Source organism: Mus musculus, chromosome 18 (assembly GCF_000001635.26).
Source record: "Mus musculus strain C57BL/6J chromosome 18, GRCm38.p6 C57BL/6J".
Lineage (NCBI taxonomy): Eukaryota > Metazoa > Chordata > Mammalia > Rodentia > Muridae > Mus > Mus musculus.
This window is the reverse complement of record NC_000084.6, coordinates 88,266,386-88,275,932: the sequence shown is the minus strand read 5'-3', so window position 1 is coordinate 88,275,932 and position 9,547 is coordinate 88,266,386.

Genomic DNA, 9,547 nt, shown 5'->3' with positions numbered 1-9,547 from the left:
AGAATTCTGCAGCATTTCATTAATTTATACTATCAAGAGGATTGCTGTGCTCAACCTCAATAATAAAGGAATTACATAAACTGCAAGCCATGGTAAGCACAGAACCCCAAGTCTCATCAATCAAAAACTGTGTGTTGTTGCAAACTAGTTAAACTAAACATTTTGACTTGAGCACAGATGTAGATATCTCTGTGTGTGTATGGGGTGGAGGGGAGGGACTTCTTTTACCACAAGGTATCTTTGATGTCTAGGGTATGTTAATATATGCATATTTTTTCTAAAAATGGTAATAGTATTCAAATTATTTGCAAGTGTTGTTTAATACTAAAATAAGTATGTAAGTGTATTTTGGAGAACTAATATGGAACATTTAAACTTAAATATTTGTTATCAACAATATGAACCATTTATATTGTAGTTTCATTTTACACAAGTTATCCATTGATATTTGATTTAAAAATTCTCAAGATTACAGAAGATGCAGAGGTCTGACAGAAAAATAGATGACTTGAAGAAAATCCCAAGGATTACTACCAACTTCAAAATTTTCAAGGTATGCAAAAAATTATTCATAATGTATCTATGCTATGCCATCTCTATTGCCCCTTCCAAAGACTATCTTAAAGTATAATATCCAAGGATGTTATTTATATGAATAAATAATCTTTACAAGTGCAACAAAGGAACTCAAAATAAGTAATTACAAATGAAAAATCTGGGTTGGCTCAGTGTCATCTAATTGGTCCTTATAAAAGGATTATAGAAGTATCAGATTCAAAGATATATTAAAATGGACCAGGTGCCAGAGAAGGTGAAATCTGCAGCAGATCTGGCTTTCAAGATGAAAGGTTGATCTATGACTACAAATTATAAATGTTCTACAGAAGATCAACAGATATAGAAATATTCTATTGCTGGAAGATCCAGAAAGGAACAACCTTAATTACAGATCTATTTTACAATGGTGAAAATGATTTGTGGACCAGAAGCTTATGAAAGCCAAGAACTTTGTGATGAATTATTACAGCAAAGTAAAGAAAAATGACAGAATGTCAAAAGAAGGCTGGGTCACACAACCAGAGTACACACTCTGTTTCCGCCCACTCAGCACCAATCATAGGATTTTCACGCTTCTTCCCTGCAATGAAGTTGCAATAGTCTCAGGCCGAGAGCCTCTGCCTCGTTGCTTCTCTTCATGCTCATGATATGTTGAGCTGACAACTGGACTTGCCAAATGAGCTCAGTAAATAGGCAGCTACTATGTGTTTCAAAACTTGTCAAGACATGATATCAGTGGCTGTTGTATGTGGCTGTCACACAACTCTAGCCCCAGTGAATAATTGACAAAGTCCTTAGAAAGCAGACATTCAACAAAAATAAACACAGAAGGATTGTGGTCAGATGTATAGGCCTTCTTTCCCATTTTAGGCCTTTTAAATTATTTGAAATTAGGTAAAATTATTGAAACTAGTTCGAAAGAGGAAATTGCTCTCTGAGAATTAAATTCAGATACTCTCTACAATGGCTGTCATCTTGGAATCCCATATTTAGGGTTGATTTAGCTGACCAAAAGTTTGTAAACATGGATATCTGAAGCTTGCTAAGGATGTATGAGTTATTCACCTCCTGATTTTGATCCTTATTTTGAATTTGTGTGGAATACTGGGGAATAACATCTCTTTGGAATTCAAACCTTGGCCTTCAAAAGGCAACAATTCCCAAACAAGATTAATTGGGAAAGTAGTGCAGTGCTAGGTCACTCAGGTGACAGTTTATGGATTTGCATTTGCAACAGTACAGTATTTTACAGACACTTTTAAATACTAAGAAAGGAAGGTCGATGAGGTAAATTTCCAGTGATGTAATAATAGCAGCAACAGTTACAGCAACAGTATTGACATGCTCAATATTTTTTACAATGACAAAATGTGTCCATGGCAAAGTTTCAATGCCTGCTGCAATTAGACACCGTTTTTTATTGTTGCTATTTTTTTGAAACTAGAAACTTTCTGTACTCAAGGTGTGAAAGCCTAAGAAGGTGACATTTCACTAATGACTCCTCTATGAAATTGACAAAGATGGATGTAGTGCTGTTATCCATGGCCCCTGAGAAACACAATGCTTTCAAAACGACATTATATCTATGGGGGAGGGGGAACCAAGAAAACCTAAGCTCTGTTTTCTTTTGTTTATATAAAAGAGAGTTACATACCTCAATCGCAGTATGTACATTTCATTTTAGCCTACAAATACTCGTTTGGCACCTAGTTAAACATAGAGAGCTGATTACTATTTATGTGGGGTTTTTTTGATCTAATAAATTCAGTTAGGATTATGCAGCATCTTACTTGAGAGAATCTCAGTATGACTTACTGTCATTACCTTGCTGGTGTTCATCTGTATAACTTACTTTATATTTAAACAGTATGTCAAGTAATGTGAGTATCAAATATGTATATGCATTATGTATGTATTGATAAAAATTCCAACATTCATCCCAAAATATTCAAAATTTCAACTTTTTATATTTAAATTTTTCATATATGAATTCTGTATGTATATTATTCCTTCCTCTCTTTTCCCCATTTTAACTCCTCCCATGTCACCCAAGTCCCTCTTAATTTCATAACATTCTTTAATTAATATTGTTACACACACACACACACACACACACACACACACACACACACACCTTGCATACCAAATACATTTAGTCTCTTTGTATGTACATATCTTACTTAGAGCTGACCTTTGGGCATAAAATAATCTATAAAGGAATAGGTCCCTGGAGAAAACTATACATACATAGCATTTGGTACTGAGTTCAAATGCTTATTCCAGTCATGTCTTTCTATGAGTGAGGATCACATATTTGAATTTTCATGTCAATACCTTTACAATTTAAATCTATCCATTGTAAAACATGCTTTTATAGAAGACAAAACACAAAGCTATGTTCCAAGTAGGGACTTGTTACCTATTTTGGTAGTAAATCAGTGATTAGGAAAAATCATCCAAAGAAATTAGCCATTTTAAAAGATTCATTTTAGGGAAATACCTATACATATCCATTTTTTATTAACATGTGTTTTTAATACATAAAATTAGCGTCCTATCTTTTTTTTTATAAATAGGTAATAATTTCTGATTACGTTCCCTCCTCTCATTACTCTCCTTTCCTGTCCCCCTCACCTCCATCTAATTCCCTTCCTCTTCCCAAATAGACTCTTTTCTACATTTACGAATAGAAATTAAAATTATTATAAATTATCTACTTTATTTGTACATATTATATCTTGGTTTGCCTTTCTTTTAAAACTAAATGATGTGGTAGAAACATGTCCTTTTTTATTCTGTTAAAGAATGACTCCTTCCTGATTTGCGCTTATTTATATGGGATATCAAATTGTTTAGAAATAATTTAAGAGAAATCCTTAGGTGTATACAATTGATGATTGTTATTCTTTATGTACCAAACAAATGACGAAACAAATTTGATAAGGCTAAAATTAATTAAAATGGCATTTATATGTAAGACATATTAGAAAATATCTGTGTACAGAGTCAAGATTGTTTTGCATGGTTTTGTGATGGGTAGAAATCAATTTTTGTATGGTGCTACTTGACTTTCACTTTAGAAAACTATTTCTTATATTAGGTGTGATGCCATTTGACTAGGAAACTTGGGAATTTCTAGCCTTTATGGAAGCTGTATTAAATAGGATCTATAGCTTGATGGCTGGTAGATGGAGGGTTTGGAATTCTTCAGCACAAAAGTTCTAAGTCTAACAAGCACATCATTATTGCAGAACAGATTTTCTTCAAGTGGAATGGCAGTGAAAGGAAGCTATTCTGTCCTTATGTGATCTACAATAGACTTTATGACTGTTTGACAACTCTGTGTAGATCTTCCTTCCTTCCTTCCTTCCTCCCTCCCTAGCTTCCTTCCTTTCTTTCTTATTGTTCTTTCTATTTTTTGCTTTCTAAAGAAACTTTTATTTTTTGGAGAAAAAAAGACATCTGTAACTTCTTTACGATGATCTTTAAGGCTTTTGCCTTCTGATGAGAAAATCTAAAATGAACAAGAAATGAAGCTGAGAACCTTCCTACCCTAATGCACTCTGTAGTTTTTTTGTTTTTTTGTTGTTTTTTTTTTTTCTGTTGTTGCTCAGGGAAATGCTCCTTTGTCTTGTTAAACATTCAGAGAAATTTTCTTATCTGTGCATATTAGTGAAGGAATAGTAATTCACCTATCATTGGATCATTGATCATTGGAAAAGAATCACCAAAGTAGCCGTTCATGGAAGGAAGAGTTTGTGTGTAGCATGGTCAGGTTAGTTACACACATTTTTATTGTCACAATCCTCATTTTAATTATCCCTTAAATTCTTATTGTAGACAAGGGTCAAATGGGAAGGCACACAACTTATGCAGCCAGCCACCTCTCAGTGTTATCAAATGGGACATAGACAGAAACCAAACAGTACAGCACACTGATCCCCTCACTGTGAAGCCTCATCAATTCCACCTGCAAGGGAAGCATCCACTGGATCAATGAGACCTTTTCCCATGTTTCCCTGCTGGCCACAAAGACTTTCATTTCCACTTTAGCTATTAATTGATTCAAATTGCATGAGGTCATGCAATATAATCAGGAAGTCACCTTGTTAATTTTGTCATTTGTTTTTAACTTTGAACTGCTTTAGATTAATGTGTGTGTTTGTTGCAGCATGTGTATGGAATTTAGAAGACAATGCCAGACCTGAGTCTTTTCCCTCCACCTCGTTAGAAAGAAGGTTTCTTTGTTGTTGGTCACTGCCTATACCTGGCTAGCTGGCCAATGAGCTTCCAAAGTTTGATTCTCCACTTTCAGCCTCAATTGTTACCTTAGAAACTCTGAATTAGAGACACTAATACAATTGGTTTCACATGAATTTGGTTATTCAAACTCAGATCCTTAGAACTACACAGCTAGCTTTTTATTCCATGTGCCATATCTTTGATTTAACTTCTTTGGAAGAAGTTTAGGACTGTGTTCATATTTCTCTTCTTCTTCTTCAGAATAGCCATTACCACTTCCAGGATTATAACAGAGCATTTGCTTTCACACTTTTATTACATTAGGAAATTGTTTCTAAGTCATCCCGAAGCCATTGTATTTGAGACATAACCCTTCCTTGATCTTCTCATATCTAAAGGTATACCGTCTATCTCAGTGTTTGGCTTATGCACCTGCTGCAATAATTCCTGCTAAGCACATATTTAATGCAAACATACTTCAGTGTCTAGCTTCAGCCCTCAGCTTCTCCTCTCAGTTCTTTAATGGAATCTTAGGTTGAAAACAGAAGAGCTTTTGCCTTCTGATGAGAAAATCTAAAATGAACACACTCCATTTGAAGAAATGAAGCTGAGAACATCCCTAACCTAATGCACTCTGTAGTTTTGTTTTCTGGTGTTGCTCAGGGAAATGCTCCTTTGTCTTGTTAAACATTCAGAGAAATTTTCTTATCTGTGCATATTAGCAAAGGAATAGTAATTCACCTATTCATCTGATAATAAATACAATATTAATATAGTCGTTAAGCAGTTGAAATTACACTGTGTGTGGAGTCTTTATTTTATCTTCACTTACAAGTAGCATGATAAAATCACATTTATCCATTTTTATCTATCAGGCTATGTACCCTCCCACCTATCTACCCATGTTTCAGGTGTTTAGTGTGGCATAGTTCTCTGACAATATCCCTTGGGAATTCCCATAGTATCAGTTCTTCATTGTTAGTACTCTATTTTCCAGTTACTGTTGTACTGTCTATGATGTGTGTCTTTGAGAGGCAGTTTGTAAGAACATAAGGAGAACTTACATGTATAAGCAGAAAGCAGTTGCCTATGAAATACGATTTTATGGAAACCAGAAGTGTTTGCTCTTTACTCTCAGTAGGAGGTATGTATAGTAAAATAAATGAACATGATGGCAGAGACATAAGGCTCTTTGGTCACATCTAGGCTGATATGAAATCAGAGAGACTAGAAAATGGGTTGAGCTATAAAACTTCAAGACCTACCAGCAGAATATGGCTTCCTTTCCTCTTATGTCTTAAAGGGTTGATAGGACAATCAGTCTGGGACCAGTTTTCAAACACCCTAGCGTATAGGGAAATCTGATAGTTTGCATGAGAATGGATTCATAGGCTCCTATGTTTGTTTCCCAGTTGGTGGAACTGTTTGGAAGGGATTATGAGGTATGTCACTCAGAATGGTCTTTCCGGTTTCAAAATCCTGTACAATTTTCAGTTAGTTCTCTCTGCCGCATGCTTGTAAAGCAATGTGAAATCTATTAGCTTCTGTTCTGTTGTTATTCCTGCCTGCTCACAAGCTCCCAAACATGATGGTCACAGGCTCTAACCCCCTGGGACCAAAATGCTTTCGTTTTAAAGCTGTCTTATGACACCAATACAGAAGTAACTAAAAGAAGAAACATTTTACATTCAAACTATAAAACACAAGATGCTCAAAAAGGTAACTTTCAAAACAATTTTACTGCTTACCCATAAAGGACAATCATAGAATAAAATTTACCAAGAAGAGGTGGCTTGGCTTTTACTTCTCTGTTAAAAGATCTGAGTTTATGCCTCAGTGTCCCCAATCAAGTGACGCACAAAAGAGTATGCCTATAACAAAAGTTTTGAGGTGTCTGATGGCCATACCTAGATTCCATAGAACAGCAATGGCTTGTGCTATAAGATCAAGAATCAACAAATGGGACCTCAAAATTGCAAAGCTTCTGCAAGGCAAAAGACACCGTCAATAAGACAAAAAGGCCCCTTCCGGTCCACTCCAGCACCGAGGTGCCTTGCCCTTGGAGTCTCCGGACACCCGGAAGGACCCCCACAGGATCCCCCATGGGATCTTAAGACATCTGGTGAGTGGAACACAGCATCTGCTACAATCCAATCGCATGGGACCTGAGACTGCATTAATTAGGGAAGCAGATAACCCGGCCTGATCAGGGTTACAAGTCCCTGCCAGTCCACGGCAGCACCAGGGTTCCTTGTGCGTGGAGTTTCTGGACATCCCCAAGGTCCACACAGGACCCTCCACGGGATCTTAAGACCTCTGGTGAGTGGAACACAACTTCTGTCAGGAGGCAGGTTCGAACACCAGATATCTGGGCACCTTCCCTGCAATAGGAGAGCTTGCCTGCAGAGAGTACTCTGGCCACTGAAACTAAGGAGAGAGCTAGTCTCCCAGGTCTGGTGATAGAGGCTAACATAATCACCTGAGAAACAAGCTCTAACCAGAGACAAGTATAACAACTAGCTCCAGAGATTACCAGATGGTGAAAGGAAAATGTGAGAGTCCTACTAACAGAAATCAAGACCACTCACCATCATCAGGATGCAGCACTCCCACCCTACCTAGTCCAGGGCACCCCAACACAACCGAAAAGCTAGACCCGGATTTAAAAGCATATCTCATGATAATGGTAGAGGACATCAAGAAAGACTTTAATAACTCACTTAAAGAAATACAGGAGAACACAGCTAAACAAGTAGAAGACCTTAAAGAGGAAACAAAAAATCCCTTAAAGAATTGCAGGAAAACATGACCAAACAGGTGATGGAATTGAATAAAACCATCCAAGACCTAAAAAGGGAAGTAGACACAATAAAGAAAACCCAAAGAGAGGCAACGCTGGAGATAGAAACCATAGGAAAGAAATCTGGAACCATAGATTCAAGTATCAGCAACAGAATACAAGAGATGGAAGAGAGAATCTCAGGTGCAGAAGATTCCATAGAGAACACTGGCACAACAATCAAAGAAAATAAAAAATGCAAAAAGTTCCTAACTCAAAACATCCAGAAAATCCAGGACACAATGAGAAGACCAAACCTACAGATAATAGGAGTAGATAAGAATGAAGATTTTCAACTTAAAGGGCCAGCAAATATCTTCAACAAAATTATAGAAGAAAACTTCCCAAACCTAAAGAATGACATGCCCATGAACATACAAGAAGCCTACGGAACTACAAATAGACTGGACCAGAAAAGAACTTCCTCCGGACACATAATAATCAGAACAACAAATGCGCTAAATAAAGAGAGAATATTAAAAGCAGTAAGAGAGAAAGGTCAAGTAACATATAAAGGCAGGCCTATCAGAATTACACCAGACTTTTCACCAGGGATTATGAAAGCCAGAAGAGCCTGGACAGATGTTATACAGACACTAAGAGAACACAAACTCCAGCCCAGGCTACTATACCCAGCCAAACTCTCAATTACCATAGATGGAGAAACCAAAGTATTCCATGACAAAACGAAATTCACACATTATCTTTCCATGAATCCAGCCCTTCAAAGGATAATAACAGAAAAAATCCAATACAAGGACAGAAATCACACCCTAGAAAAAGCAAGAAAGTAATCCCTCAACAAACCAAAAAGAAGAAAGCCACAAGAACAGAATGCCCACTCTAAAAACAGAAATAAAAGGAAGCAACAATTACTTTTTAAAATTTCTCTTAATATCAATGGACTCAATTCCCCAATAAAAAGACATAGACTAACAGACTGGCTACACAAACAGGACCCAAATTCTGCTGCTTACAGGAAACCCATCTCAGGGAAAAAGACAGATACTACCTCAGAATGAAAGGCTGGAAAACAATTTTCCAAGCAAATGGTCTGAAAAAACATGCTGGAGTAGCCATTCTAAATCTAATAAAATCAACTTCCAACCCAAAGTTATCAAAAAATACAAGGAGGGACACTTCATACTCATCAAAGGTAAAATCCTCCAAGAGGAACACTCAATTCTGAATATCTATGCTCCAAATGCAAGGGCAGCCACATTCATTAAAGACACTTTAGTAAAGCTCAAAGCACACATTGCACCTCACACAATAATGGTAGGAGACTTCAACACACCACTTTCATCAATGGACAGATCATGGAAACAGAAACTAAACAGGGACTCAGTGAAACTAACAGAAGTGATGAAACAGATGGACTTAACAGATATCTACAAAACATTTTATCCTAAAACAAAAGGATATACCTTCTTCTCAGCACCTCACAGGACCTTCTCCAAAATTGAACATATAATTGGTCACAAAACATGCCTCAACAGATAAAAAAAATATTGAAATTGTCCCATATGTCCTATCAGACCACCATGGACTAAGGCTGTGATCATAAATAATGGAAAGCCAACATTCATGTGGAAAATGAACAACACTCTTCTTAATGATACCTTGGTCAAGGAAGAAATAAAGAAAGAAATTAAAGACTTTTTAGAGTTTAATGAAAATGAAGCCACAACATACCCAAACCTATGGGACACAATGAAAGCATTTCTAAGAGGGAAACTCATAGCTCTGAGTGCCTCCAAAAAGAAACTAGAGAGAGCAAACACTAGCAGCTTGACAACACACCTAAAAGCTCTAGAACAAAAGGAAGAAATTTCACCCAAGAGGAGTAGGCAGCAGGAAATAATCAAACGCAGGAGCGAAATCAACCAAGTGGAAACAAGAACTATT